At 35.2% G+C, this 15,948-nt stretch overlaps 1 pseudogene; it reads right to left on the bottom strand.

Annotated features, from left to right (window-relative positions):
• The window catches only part of LOC129392856 (ferritin light chain-like), a 46,231-nt pseudogene extending 30,845 nt beyond the window's left edge, over positions 1 to 15,386 (bottom strand).
• Between the last annotated feature and the right edge of the window lie 562 nt (positions 15,387 to 15,948).

Below are 15,948 nucleotides of genomic sequence, written 5' to 3'. Positions count from 1 at the left end.
AGATGCTACCACAAAACTATTAGATCTAATCAATGAATTTGGTAAAGTAGCAGGATACAAAAGTAATGCACAGAAATCCCTTGCATTTCTATACACTAATGATGAAAAATCTGAAAGAGAAATTAAGGAAACACTCCTATTCACCACTAGAACAAAAGGAATAAAATACCTAGGAATAAACCTACCTAAGGAGGTAAAAGACCTATACTCAGAAAACTGTAAGACACTGATGGAAGAAATCAAAGATGACACAAACAGATGGAGACATATACCATGTTCTTGGATTGGAAGAATCAATGTTGTGAAAATGACTATACTACCCAAAGCAATCTACAGATTCAATGCAATCCCTATCAAATTACCAATGGCATTTGTACATAACTAGAACAAAAATCTTAAAATTTGTGTGGAGACAGAAAAGACCGCACATAGCTAAAGCAGTCTTGAGGAAAAAAATGGAACTGGAGTAATCAGACTCCCTGACTTCAGACTATACTACAAAGCTACAATAATCAAGACAATATGGTACTGGCACAAAAACAGAATTATAGATCAATCGAACATGATAGAAAGCCCAGAGATAAAGACATGCACCTATGGTCAACTAATCTATGACAAAGTAGCAAGGATATACAATTGAGAAAAGACAGTCCCTTCAATGAGTGGTGCTGGGAAAACTGGACATCTATGTAAAAGCTATGTAAAAGAATGAAATTAGAACACTCCCTAGCACCATACACAAAAATAAACTCAAAATGGATTAGAGACCTAAATGTAAGACTGGACACTATAAAACTCTTAGAGGAAAATATAGGAAGAACACTCTTTGACATAAATCACAGCAAGATCTTTTTTGATCCCCCTCCTAGAGTAATGGAAATAAAAACAAAAATAAACAAATGGGACCTAATGAAACTTCAAAGCTTTTGCACAGCAAAGGAAACCATAAACGAGGAAAAGACTACCCTCAGAATGGGAGAAAATATTTGCAAACAAATCAACGGACAAAGGATTAATCTCCAAAATATATAAACAGCTCATGCATCTCACTATTAAAAAAACAAACAACCGAATCCAAAAATGGGCAGAAGACCTAAATAGACGTTTCTTGAAAGAAGACATACAGGTGGCCAAGAAGGACATGAAAAGCTGCTCAGCATCACTAATTATTAGAGAAATGCAAATCAAAACTACAATGAGGTATCACCTCACCCCAGTTAGGATGGGCATCATCAGAACATCTACAAACAACAAATGCTGGAGAGGGTCTGTGGAAAAGGGAACCCTCTTGCACTGTTGGTGGGAATGTAAATTGATACAGCCACTATGGAGAACAGTATGGAAGTTCCTTAAAAAACTAAAAATAGAACTACCATATGACCCAGCAATCCCACTACTGGGCATATACCCAGAGCAAACCATAACTCAAAAAGAGTCATGCACCACAATGATCATTGCAGCTCTATTTACAACAGCCAGGACATGGAAGCAACCTAAGTGTCCATCGACAGATGAACCATCTACAGATGAATGGATAAAGAAGATGTGGTACATATATACAATGGAATATTCTTTAGCCATAAAAAGGAACGAATAGGGTCATTTGTAGAGACGTGGATGGACCTAGAGACTGTCATATAGAGTGCAGTAAGTCAGAAAGAGAAAAACAAGTATCGTATATTAACGCATTTGTTGGAACCTAGAAAAATGGTACAGATGAACCGGTTTGCAGGGCAGAAAGAGAGACATAGATGTAGAGAACAAACGTATGGACACCAGGGGGAGAGAGTGGTGGTGATGGGATGAATTGCGAGATTGGGATTGACATATATACACTAATATGTATAAAATATTAACTAATAACCTACTGTATAAAAATAAATAAAATTCAAAAAAATAAAAAGCATTTCTGCCTGTGTAACATATTTTATGATCTTACTTGACCATGGAATTGGTGTGTGTGTGTGTGTGTGTGTGTGTGTGTGTGTAGCACTTAGTAATCATTCTTAGACATTGTGTCACACAGAACTCAGTTACTTAAATGAGCAAAACCAATGTCTTTAATGAACCACATGGATTTGGTGAGTAGTAAGGAGAGAAAATAAAAGCTGGAGATACTAGATTTTGTATTTATTCACAATTATAAACGATTTTAATACTCTGTGTTATGTTAAATTCCTTTGGAAGTTGTCTACGAGTTAAAATATACAGTTGTTGAACTATAACAATTTCAGCAAAAAATAACTAAATTTTATAAGACACACCTTTCCAATTTAGTACATATTAATCCAAAAAACTCGAAAATTGAAAATCATACAATCACCAGTCTGTAAAATAACAAGCACTTGAAATGCAATTAAAATCACAAAGTATTATTCAGGTATCCATTAATTATGCATCTGGGAAGTATGCTTAGGGGAGATATAAGTGATGTTCTCTCTCTTATACATTTAGGTGTATATAAGCAAGAATGGCCATAAGTTTATCCTTCTTAGTACTGGCTCCCTCATGCCTCGCTCAACACCTTTATTAACATTCATTAGGAGAAATAATCCTCCATGTATATTTGATGAAAACTAAAAATAGTACATATATTCAGTGGTTCTATCAAGCTTTGTCGTAATCTACACTATCAGAGCAACAAAATAATTTTACTTATAAATATAGATTGTGTTTTCACATTTTTCCAAAGTTGTCATTGATATGATATTAAACTTAAATTATTTGATTTATCATTTACTATCCAGACTCTTAAGGAGTATCACATAGGTTGATAATGTTACACTAATAAACAAATTCGATCATATATAGCAGTTAAATTAAAAAAATGAGAAGACTAAAAAAGCAGATTCTTTCTGCAGAGTGAGATGACTTTCTCAAGGGAAGAACAATTACCAAGAATGCATATTAACTGTTCCTTTGAAGACTCATAATTTCAGCAGAGATAATATGAGCAACTGACACCTTAGTACAAATTAACTTATCAGACTAACTTGCCTAACACACATCAAGGCCATAAGGGAATTGACAAAGGCTAATTTTGAGTGGTAGAAAGAACTTAAGGAATGTGATCAAGAAGGGAAGAGGATAAGAAGTACAAGAACTGAGATTAGCATGCATCCATTGAGAACCTGGTATACAATTATGGGATAAAATGAAGGAGAAAATAATAGAAAATAAATAGTGAGATTCTGAGTTAAAATTCATGTTCTTTGCAATTTTGTTCAGCTTAGACTCTGAAATAAGTACCCGTTCTAATTATCTACCCAGCTGTCATTAATGTTTACAGAAAATAAAAGTAAAATTTATACTGTAATAAGTATTAAAATGGAACATTTCATAAACTTTGTGTCACACTTCTATACCACTCTACTTTTGTTGAACTAAACATAACAAATTCACTATTATGAATTATTTATTACAATAGCCATTTTCTCAAAACTACAACCATATGCCATAGCATTCAGATAAAAACATAATAGTACTTACCTTGTCCTGGTGGAATATGTATAAATTTTGTGCCTGCTGTGTTGAGTGAGTAGTCTCTGAATTGCCAGAGTAAACTAAATTATCTTGGGACTGATATATGTGCTGATTCTAACTCTTCCATATGATGGAAAATCTGTCTAAAATATTAATAAACTTTTAAATTGTCTAAAGGGAAAATAAAAACAAAACATTTGTCACTTTAAGAGCTGTGCAGTCTGGCTAAGTTAAGAATTAGATAATTGACAATAATGAAATAAAATAAGCAAGTTATGAACAGAGATCTTTGGATAAACTAAGTATTCAGTTCTGTATTTTTAAAGCTCATTTGAAGTGCGTATGGGATATAATGGTCACTGCTTAAAAAGTGAAAAAGCATAACATCTCACAAAACGTTTACAAAATAATTAGAGAAATTTCTTGTTTATACCTACAGTAGTCAGACAAAAAATATACAGAAGACTAATCTGAAAATTAAATATTTATTATTTGGTAACAAATGCAATAGAATATATATCAATCAAATATAAAGAAATTTCCATTAACTTAATGAACAGTATAAAGAAAAATTAAAATAAAAATGAGGTGATGGCCAACTTAGCTAGGCTATAGCTTCCAGCTCTTCAAACACTTCTTCAGGTGTTGCTGTGAAGGTATTTTGTAGATGTGATTAAAGTTCAGAATCATTTGACTTTAAGTAAGGGAGATTATCTAGATAAATAGATGAGCCTAATTTAATCACTTTAAAGTCCTTAATTTTATATTGAGTCTTTCTTGATGAAGAAGAAATTCTACTTGTTGATAGAAGTTTCAGCTCATGCCTAAGAGTCTTAACCTCCCGTTCCTCATGACCTATCTGTTGGATTTTAGACTTGCCTTGCCAGTCCCCATTTTCATATAAGTCAATTCCTTGCAATAAATATTTTAATACATATCTGTCCTACTAGTTCTTTTCTCCAATTGAACTCTAATTCAAAAGATAAAATACATTGTAAAAAAGTACATAATTTTAGAATATTTTCTCCAAATCTATGAATTTACTGCAATAGCAATAATAATTATAATTGGAATTTTATAACCAATATAGCAATTTTTTATTTAATATTGGAGATATAGATAGCTGAAAACAGCATTACTACCACTAAAATTGGGGGAAAATAGCTGGAAAAACTTCAAATTAATCATTTTTCTTAAAACCATCTGAGAACTACAGTGATAGAGCAAAGAACTCATCCAAAATCTCAGTAGAGTGAGGTGACTGGAAGAAATTGCAGAGCTAGGATTGCAGCATTTGCTAACTTGGGTCAAACTTGAGACCAGTGCTATGTAAGTCAGTAATAACATTACCGAACCAAACTTGGGTTCGTTTGCCTGTGCGCAGTACAGCCAATCTACTTACAGGGTTTGCGGTGAAGGAAAGGGCAGCGTTTATTGCAGGGCGCCAAGCAAGGAGTCCCGGACAGCTGGTGCATAAAAGATTCGAACTCCCCAGAGGCTTGCAGGGAAAGGTTTTTAAAGACAGGGTGAGGGAGGGTAGTTGTAGGGTGTGTGAGATCAGCTCGTGGACGTTCTTCTGACGGGTTGGTGGTGAGGTAATTGTTAATCAACATCATCAACCTTCAGGTTCCAACCGGTCTGGGGTCTACATGCTTGTAGGTGGCATAGTTAACTTCTCCCACCTGGTGGGGTTTCAGTATCCACAAGACAGCTCAAAGGACCTGGCTCAGAATAGTATCTATAGCCCTGGAGGAGGAACTAAAGGTCTCTGACTTTGTTTAATGGCTAAACTATTATTATTTTGTCTTGCTTGACTATTTTCCTTTCCTTCTGCATTGTCCTGCTTCTCTGATTGAATTTACTCTTTGGAACTCAGGGAAGGCCTAGGAGGCTAAAGGGTTTCCACAGACCAGAGGCAGGTAGAGGATGTGGATGGGCAGGGAGTCAATTCAAGGTAGACCCCATAGGGTCCTGCTCAGTTACCGTAATATTCAACTAGTAGTATTTACCAAATTGCTAAAGCCTGGGTGTGGGCTAGCATGAGAGTGTGAAAACCTGGGGACACACATGGGGGACTGGGATACATACTTTTTTACCGCCCTTTTCTCAGAGAACCCAATACAGAGAAAATTGAGGTGAATTTTGAGAAAGTTTGTACCTGGGGGAAGGAAACTTAAGCTACTGCAGAAGTCCCCCAAGACCATGTCCTGGAAGGAAGTTCTTACTCTATAGGAAGAAAGGTGATAAAACTGTACAGAGCCCGAGGGCATTGATGGAAACAGCTTGGTGAGGAGAACAAGAGAAAAAAAGCTCAACACCAGAGTAAGGCCCGGCATAATTATGGAAGGATGGACAAGAACACCTGTGAAGACCATACTCTCAATACAGGTTCACAATGCCTACCTCAGATTGAAGTTTAATCAGGATATCACGTAAACCCTCCTAACCCACTACCAATCTAACAAGTGTTGAGTAAAAATAATATTGGAGTACAGATTCACTCCTGGGAGCAGTGCAAACAGAAGACACAAAGCCAAGTTTGGAAACACAAATCCGGGTAAGGCTTGTTAAATCCTATTGAACTAAAACATTTGTTCTTCAAAGGATACTGTTAAGAAAATGAAAAGACAATACATAGACTGAGAGAAAATATGTGCAACTCATTTATTGTATAAAAGAATTTTATCCAGAATATAAAAATAACACCTAAAACTCAAAAGCATAAAAGCAATACATTTTAAAAACAAAATACCAAAATCCTAAAGACCCTTTATGAAAAAATATAGAGAAATGGTAAATATGGTAAATAAGCATATGGAAAGATGTCCAAAATTAGGTAAATGTCTTTAAGTAAATCCTAATTAAGACCGCAAAGACATAACAACTATACACCCATTAAAATCATTAAAAAAAATTTTTAAATGACAAAATGTCATACTAATGAGGATGCAGATGAAATTCTTATTCACCAATGGCAGAAATGCAAAATGGTAAAGCTATTTTTGAAATGGAAAGGAAGTTTATTATAAAATTAAACATACAGTTATTATATTACCTAGTCATCTTATTCCTTGTGTTTAAGCAAATGAATTTAAATTTTATGTTCACATAAAAGCCTGTATGCATACTGTCATAGCTGCTTTATTCATAATTGTCAAAAACTGGAAACAACCAAGGTATTCTTAAACAGGAGAATGAATAAACAGACTGTGGTACATCCATAGAATGGAATAGTAGTCGGGAATAAAAGGAATAACCATTCCTAAAACAACATGAATGAATTTTTAATGTATTTTGTTAAAAGAAAGATGCCAGGTGCTCAGCTAATGACTTACTGGTTACAGAAAAAAAAAAAAAAAAGCCAGGCTCCTATGCCATGAACTCCAGAGCTGCCTGTGAGATTAGTCAGAGGCTATGACTTCACCTGACATCTTGTCCTTGCTGGGACTTCCCCCCTTCCTTTTCCTGCCTTCTCTGGTCACACATAGATTTGCCCCTGAGAGTACTTTAGTAAATCACGTGCGCACAAATCCTTGTCCCAGTTCTGCTTCTGAGGAACCCAGACTAAGACAGAAAAATGAACTGAATTTAGCAGCTCTCTCAAAAAGTTCCTTACTGGTTTACTTAATGGAATTTCTTTAAGTTTCTAGAGCATTGCTGCTTTGATCTTATAACTATAATATAACAATTAAGTAGATGCTTTATATAATACACTTAACATATTCCTTGGGGGGAAAAAATCCTTATAAGGTAAAAACTCTTAGTTTTAAAACTGTTAGCAAATATAGACAAAAAGTAATTTTAAAATTTTAAAACAACTGACTCTGTTCCTGAATTTAACACTGAGTATATAGCTAATGACCTTCAAAACTTGTGTGAAAAAATTATGAAGAAGTTTTTGCAGTACTTCAATATAAATTACTATATTCTAAAGCAGTAGATATCCTAACTTGTGTGCAATATAATAAGGTTATGAATAATAGTGAAAGATATGTGAAATTTAATCAAGAATTAGTGAAAAAGAGTTGTCACAAGCTGCCACTTTAGTTTTATTTTCCTTAATATTGCTTTAAATAATCATCTATAATTTATATTAATTTATTTTTAATAATAATTATTAATGCTTATTTAAATTATAAAATGATTTTTATATATAAATTGATTTGAATAGTATTTAGGCTGTTTTAATATGGCGTGTAATGTAATAAAATATTTTAGGTAATGTGACAAAAACTATAACATGTAGTTTACAGCAAAACAAGCAATAACCATAATTTGATGGCATAGATTAAATTATATTTATGAACCTGAGGAGATATTTATTGGTGTAAAATTTAGGCACGTTGTTTCTCAACATGTCATGATGGGTAAGAATAACAGTGTTTGAACCAAAAATCTAATTCAGCAGGTCTTGTGTGGAGGTGTGTTGTCTGCATTCATATTACATGCCACCGCTGATTTTTGTGCATTTTACCAATGAGACTCTAAATACATCTGTGATGCCAGTTTAATTCTTCAGTCAAGACTTTTGTCATACCAAGTAAGAGAACACTTACAGTTATCTGTATGAGTTGAGAAAACCTTGTTTCTTGGTCATTTTGAAAGGATGAAATCACGACACTGTTGTCAACCTAAAATTTCAGAACCCCAAGTTCTTGCAAATTTTGAGTGACTACGATGTTCTCACTTTTTAGTTTGCATAAACTGTCTGGCTGGACTGCTACTGATTTCAATTATGGTACCTTAAAGTCTTGAGCCACAATTGCTATTTTTAGAACATAATTGAGCAATTATTATATTAAAATTCAGTATCTTTAAAATGTAATTTAGTGTACATGAGTTAATAATTTGTACAATGAGAATAAATAATACCATTTACATTGCTTTATCTAGACACTCTTCCCTATAATATATTGTATTCAAAGTGCTGATTCGTGACTTCTGAGTGGTTTGTCCAACCTAACGTGAAATTTGTTTTAGGTCATTAATGTTTTTTCTGTTACTTGGTAACCAAAAAAATAATGTTTCAATATTGCAAATCATAAATCTCTCACTTTCTAATAATAAAAACAAAGCCATAAATGCTTTGTGGCTCCAAATTGAGCAGTTGTAATCTTCCTGAGGTTTGAGTGTCAGTGGAGAGGGCCAAGAACACAATTCAAAGCCAAGGCTAGCAAGGAAAACAAGCATGAGATTTCCAGGCAGATTCTTTAAGAGGTACTTTGTTTCCCAGAGGAAGAAAAGTATGTCAGCCGGAAATGGGACACTTTCTGGGATTAAGAATAAAAGGAAACTAAACAGAGAACTCCTGCAAGGGAGAAAAAGGATAAATGGATCATTATTAGCAGACAACATAAAGTTCCTTGCTGTTCTATTTTTCTTGGCTTCTCACCCTCTCCATCAAGGAATCTCTCTCACTGGGCTGCCCTAGCTCTATTTATTAAAATAAAACATTCGTTTGACAAAATTATTCCGATACCCTGAGGGATTTATTATAACTGTATCTGACCAGGACAAGGTACTGTGAGGACAGAAATTTAGGATTTAATCTTGAGAATAGTCTCCATAGCCTCATGTGAGAGAGAGTTTTGCCAGCTCAAATCCTCTTTCTCAAAATAAAGCCAAACAATACATGACCCAAAGTGTGCCCTACTGCATTCCCCTTGGGGTGCAATTATCTCAAAGTCTAGTTTTAGCCCTCGTCCTAGATTAAAAAGTGAAATTGGAATGTATATATAACAACCAAGAAATATTGCTGGAGATGCTCCTGTCCAGCATGGATCCCATTGATGGTGTGATGATTAGTCTCATGTAGCAACTTGACTACAAAATAGTACCCAGTTGTTTAATTAAACTCTAATGTAGGGACTTCCCCGGTGGTCCAGTGGTAAAGAATATGCCTTCCAATGCAGGGGACGCGGGTTCGAATCCTGGTCAGGGAACTAAGATCCCACATGCCGCAGGGCAACTAAGCCTGCGCGCCACAACTACTGAGCTCACGCCTCAACGAGAGAGCCCATGTGCCACAAACTACAGAGCCCATGAGCCCTGAAGCCCACGCGCCACAACTAGAGCGAGAAAACTCACATACCACAACTAGAGAGAAGCCCATGCACCACAACTAGGGAGAAGCCCGCTCGCCTCAATGAAGACCCCGTGTGTCACAACTAAGACCCGATGCAGCCAAAAAAATAAAGAAAAAAAAAAGCAGCAGGTTACAATAAATTACAAAAAAACCCTACTAATGTAGGTATTGCTGTGAAAGTGTTTTGCAGATGGAGTTAACTTCTATTGCACAGTCAACTTTAAGTAAAGATTACCCTTGATTGTGAAGGTGGGCCTCATCCAATCAGTTGAAGACTTTAAGAGCAAAACACTTTTCCCAGAGAAAAAATTATGTTTCAATACTGCAGCATCAAAGGCTGACTGAGTTTCCAGTCTGCTGGCCTGTCCTACAAGTTTTGGACTTGCTAACTCCCACAACGGTGGCAGCCAACTCTTTAAAATCTCTCTCTCCCTCTCTCTCTGTACGTGTGTGTGTGTGTGTGAGAGAGAGTATTTATATATCTACCGTTGGTTATGTTTTTCTGGAAAGCCATGGCTAATATAGATAGCTGCTCGAAGTGTCCAATAATTATATGTGTTAACCGTAAAAGAGCAGATTGTAAAAATAATCACGAAACATTCTCTTTTTTACCTCTGCAAGTAACCTGAACACTGTAGATATACTTGACCTCAAAACACAAATAATGTGGGCAGAAATCCTTTTGTACTAGTCTCAGTACACAAGCACGTGTGTTTATATGCAGGATAAGCACATACACACGCACAAGGGTCTTTATCTAGCATTTGCTTAATGTTATTGGCCATTGTGAGCTCTCTGAACACATTTTAATGGAGCTGAGTAATCAGCCCAATATAAGGAATTGGGTTGAGAATGGATCAACAATTGACATTTTTTTTTTAAAGAACTCACGATACGATAATATCTGAGAGACGATGAGGCAGCTGCCTAAGATGTCCAAATAGCTTTTCCATGTAACGTTGACAGTAATGAATCGTATATAATACCAGCTCTAGATAAAGGAATGCTCAGCACATTCAAAAGAATAGAAAAGTCAGAGAAGCCTGGAAACATTTAGCATTACTACATGTCATAAAATCAAGATGATAGAATAAAGAACACATAGAATATATCATCACTGCCTGTTTTACTTTCATTTTTTAAAAGCTATTAGCTTTTATCTTTACGTTTAAATAACAATCTTAGTCCTGAAAGCCACCTAGTAAAGTCATGTTTTCTATTACTCCGCCTTAAGATAAGTTTTCACCTAGATATAATCTCTTTACTTTATTCTGTATATAAAGAGCAAAAGATGTTCACATGTTTCTTTGGTTCCTTCTGTCTGTGTTTAATATTCTCATCTTGTCTAGATTATTTTTCAGTGGTTTCCATAGTGTGGTCAATGGATTCCTGCGTGTCTCTGAGATGTTTTCAGTGTTCCATAAAGTCAAAACTATTTTTATCACAATACTAGGATGTCATTGCTTTTTTGTACTGGATGTAGTGATGTTGGAAAAGGAATTGGTGAAGGAAAAGGGCATGAATTGTGACTGTGTTACCAAATCATACTAGGAGACATTTTATTTTTCACTTTACCATATTCACTTGGAAACAACAATAAAGCTTACTTAGGAATGTCCTGATGAAGCAGTAAAACTTATACAGTATACTAAATCTGAATTCCTACGTATATGTCTTTTTAAAATTCTCTATAATGAAATGGAAAGTACATATAAAGTGCTTCTGCCAGGTATGGAAATATGAGCATTGTCTTCAGGTACAAAAATATGAGAGCTGTCTGGAGGAAAAGCACATGTGCCATTGAGTCGCTAGCAGAACTAGCTGCTTCTTTTGCAATGGGAAGCATTCTTACTTAAAAGAATGGCTGGCAAACAATGGTTATTCAGATTTGGGTATCTGGCAGATATTTTCTCACAAAAGAACAAAGTAAGCCTGTCACTTCAAGGAAAGCAACTGACTTAAACAGAATTATTGCTAATTGTAAAATTTGATATTTTAAATGAAAGAGTTTTGAAAAACTTGTATCTGCCACTCTGACAGCTTGCCAACACTTAAAGAATTTTCCGATCAAATTGGTAGTGATATCAAGAAAAGTAATTTTCCACAGTCTGTATTAAAATGTGACTACATTTGGAAGATATGCATGACTGTGAACCATTGTTTTCCAAATGATCAGTGATGATCATTTCATATAAAAAATCATGTAATCGGGCTTCCCTGGTGGCACAGGGGTTGAGAGTCCGCCTGCCGATGCAGGGGACACGGGTTCGTGCCCCGGTCCGGGAAGATCCCACATGCCGCAGAGCGGCTGGGCCCGTGAGCCATGGCCGCTAAGCCTGTGCGTCCGGAGCCTGTGTTCCACAATGGGAGGGGCCACAACAGTGAGAGGCCCACGTACCGCAAAAAAAAAAAAAAAAATCATGTAATCGAGTAATCAATTTACATGTAATCATGTAAATAATACAATGACAGTGAAAGAAAGACCAATGCATTTTAATATAACATTTTCTTGATATGACTTAAGGTTCTGCTATAAGAGTTGGTATGATATGAAGTAAGAAATATTCACACTTTTCTGAAAAGGCTATTAAAATATCTCTTACTTTTTCAGCTACATTCAAGTACTCTCAACTTTTTTTCAGCAATTCAAACCTTTTTCAACAACACATTTTTTCATAAACTAACCAACACAAAAGTTCCTCTTTGTTCATATTCTTGTTCTCCAGATTCCTGTCCTTGGTTATTTTTAGCATATACTATATTTTTCCTTGTTGACTTCAACCGCACCTGTGATTTTAATTTCTATTTGTACTCTGGTAACCCCCAAATCTATATTTCCTATGGACTTGCCCTTTTGAGACTGAGACTCCTTTAATCAAGTGCTTGCTGAACATTCATTCATTTAATCAATTACTGCCATATAAAAATCACAAATTTCACAAGCTCGAAATTGTCTTTGCCACTCTCTCCTCAAGAGCAACTCTCCCTTCTTCCACCCGTACTCTTCTCGAGTGAGTGACTTCTTCATATGCCTGTTTACTCAAGAGGAAAGCTGTTAAAACCCTTCTTTATAGTAAAAGCCCTCCCTGCAAAACTCCACCCACCCCATAATTTTATTCCCTAACAACTATTAGGTCTGCCTCATAAAAATATCTTGAGAAACATTCTCTCCAGCTCCACAGATCTGCGTTATTTCTCACTTGGACAATCAAATAGAGACTAAATGTTTCCCTGACTTTTATCCCATACCTCTCTACTCCATCCTTCATACTGCTGCCAAAGTGATTCCCAAAACGCAAACCCGATCATGTTGCCTCCTTGATTATATTTCTCCAGTGGCCTAGCATCACCCCTATGGACAGACATGTCAATCCGATGTGGCAGCATTTTTGTCCACTTAAATGATCATGAGGAAAGTAAAAAACAAAACAAAAAACCCACTTAAGTATGGAAAAGAAGAAGCAAAGCAGGGACAGAAGAGATTTTTACACACACACACACACACACACACACACACACACTCTAGTATGTATATATTCAAGTGCATATGTATATACACTGGAAGTTACATCACATTATAACTGCCAGAAAACATCTGCTAGACAGGGAACACTGGTCTGAAGTTGTGAGAGTATTTGCTTGCTCTGGAGTCAGAATACTGCCAACTGTGACACAAACTAGCAAACACTGATGTGATGATCTGCTTTTGCTGTCGGTCAAGTCACAGACCTTATGACTAATTTATGTTACAGATACTGCTGGCTACATACTGCTTCTTCAATCAGCCTCAGGTTTAGGAAAATAAAAACCAAAAAAACAACACCAATGGCATTCGTAAGATTTGTAAAGAAGCCTGAACTCATCTCCATACAAAAAATACACCCATCCAGCCACTGAGATGCAATGAAAACTCCATGGGAGAAGGGAGTATTATGTGGCTTATACCCAGCACATACCCTGGCACCTGCCATAGTTCAGGAGTTCCATAGATCTTGTAGAATAAAAAATAATAATTGATTAATTAAACAATACCCCCATGAAGGATTTGAAATATTTCTAAAGCACATTCTATGGCAACTTCACTCTTGACCCTTTAATTTTCACAAAAGAAAGATACCTTGAAAAAGTGTCTGTAACAACAAATTATCTGTAGTTAGTTTTGGGTTTTTGTTTTCTTGTTTTATTTTCACTTGGATAGCAGTAGGTACAGTGTCTGAGAGGATATAATATTAAGCTTCTAGTATTGTGAAAGCAAATTTATCAGAGGCACAGCAAGATATTTCAAGGAACTATGGCAATCTAACTATATACAGATATAAAACCTAGAAGACATGGAGAAATAAAGAACTACAGAAGAAATGAGCTTAAGAACATTGGTCCCTGGAGAGTTTTTGTTGTTATTTGTTTGCTGGTTGTTTGGTTTTAAATCACAGACTTAAAATCAGACTTTCACCCAAGGAAATTTTGAGTCATCAGATCTGTAGTGGAACCTCAGAATGGTTATTTTTTTAAAAATGATAGATCTGAAGTACAAGCAAGTTTAGGGAATATTACTTTCTAAAGACATTTTTTACTTAAAAAATAAATGTTTAAGTTTATTTTATATATAAATATTTGCATTGCTAAAATTTTATCAATTTTCATAAAATAAAGTATCACCTGCAACATGCCACTACAGAATGAATGGTTATTACTTTAATCATGGAAGTCTTTATTAGGCTTTGTAGTAATAATGTTGAATATTTTCTTCAGTTTTGTCCACTAATTTTCTCTTCTGTTGTTGGCATATTTCATCTGCATGACAATAGTTTGGTCCAAGGAGTTATCATTTCTCTATTCCAACTTCCATGGCCAATCTGGCTCTTGCTAATAAAGTTCTGTGTGACTTTTTTTTTTTCATTTGAATGGTCTTGTTTTAGCATTCCATGCTATATAATTTTATAACTGACTTAGAATTCACTGAATTACTGTTCTGTTTGCCTAGTTTGCTTACTTTTTAAAGGAAAAACTTTGGCAAAATTTTTTTAGACATGACTAGAAGATTCCAAAGTGTCTCTGGTAGAATCATCAAATTTTTCTCATTGATCATATCTGTCTCTCAGATCTCCAGAAGTGTCAAGACATTTTCTTCAGGATAAGCCATTAAATTTTAAATCTAGAAAACAAAACTTTAAATATTTTTTTGAGAAATGTGAACAGAAAGTATTCTTATTTTCAAAAGAATTTGCAACCTTCTCACCTCAATGATACTGTCTACTTACCTTCAAATTGACTGTTTTTCCTGAAGAAGATGAATATTTTTTGCTATTTTTGCTTGCTATTCACTTTTAAATTTTGAACTGGTTATTCTTTTCCTCTTTTAGGTAAACTTTGCCTTAGCATTTAGAACAATGCAGTACCTAAGTAGGATAACTGTCAAGAAGTTCATGGGTTAGCATTATTTCAACCTTATTATTGGAGATATTCCCATAATATGTCATGTAAAGAAAGTCCTTTCTTTTTGTGTGTATCCTTTAGTTTTGAGAATATTAAAAGACCTTGTTCAGGCATCTACTGCCCCTGTTCCTTAAGAAGAAAAATGCGAAGAGGTGATGCTGGAAAAAAAAAAAAAAGCACTTCATATATTTGTAAGTCTTCAGCCCTATCTCCAATGCAGAAACCGCTAGACCTACTGAGCTAATTTACTCCACATATCAGCTACAAAAGATCCTTTCATTCTTCTGGCTTAAAGCTTAAATTAAAAGTAGACTCTCTTTCCCCTGGCTTTTCATGACCTTACCTTATTTTTGGTGATCAAAAGAGGTAAGCAAAGATCCATCGCAGAAGCAGTTTCTTCCTAAAGTCTAGGTGGTTAGCCTAATGTTTCATTTCCTACGTTTTTTGTAAGCATTGCATGCGTATTTAAAATATTTTCTATCTGAATAAATCTAATTCCATTGCCCCCCCCAGGTTAGTTAGAACCTACTAACACAACGCTGCAGTCCTTGATTCGTCCCTTGAACCTCAGTTCTCCAGAAAATGACCAAGTAGAAGGAGCACTAAAATGAAATCTTAAATGTTCAATTAATGAACTTTATAAAAATTTTATACTCTCTATTTCATAGGTTGTAGGAAAAGGCAATTAGCCAAATCCTAACCTCTAACTTAGGAATTAAGGGATCAAGCTGACTGCCATATCTGTCATTTCACCTCCCTTCTTTGATGAATTTTATTTCTTAAGACAACCCTTAATAAAATAACACACTGAAGTGAAAATAATTTCAACATGTGAATTGCCATGATTGCAAAACATAACAATTTTAGAACCTGTACTGAGACATTTGGGTTACTCAGATGACATCAGTGTATGTTCAGTAATTTATATATTTGAGTCGTGGAAC

This window comes from Physeter macrocephalus, chromosome 15, assembly GCF_002837175.3.
Source record: "Physeter macrocephalus isolate SW-GA chromosome 15, ASM283717v5, whole genome shotgun sequence".
Taxonomy (NCBI): Eukaryota; Metazoa; Chordata; class Mammalia; order Artiodactyla; family Physeteridae; genus Physeter; species Physeter macrocephalus.
Note: the sequence above shows the minus strand (reverse complement) of the source record. Positions and strands in the feature narration are given on the sequence as shown.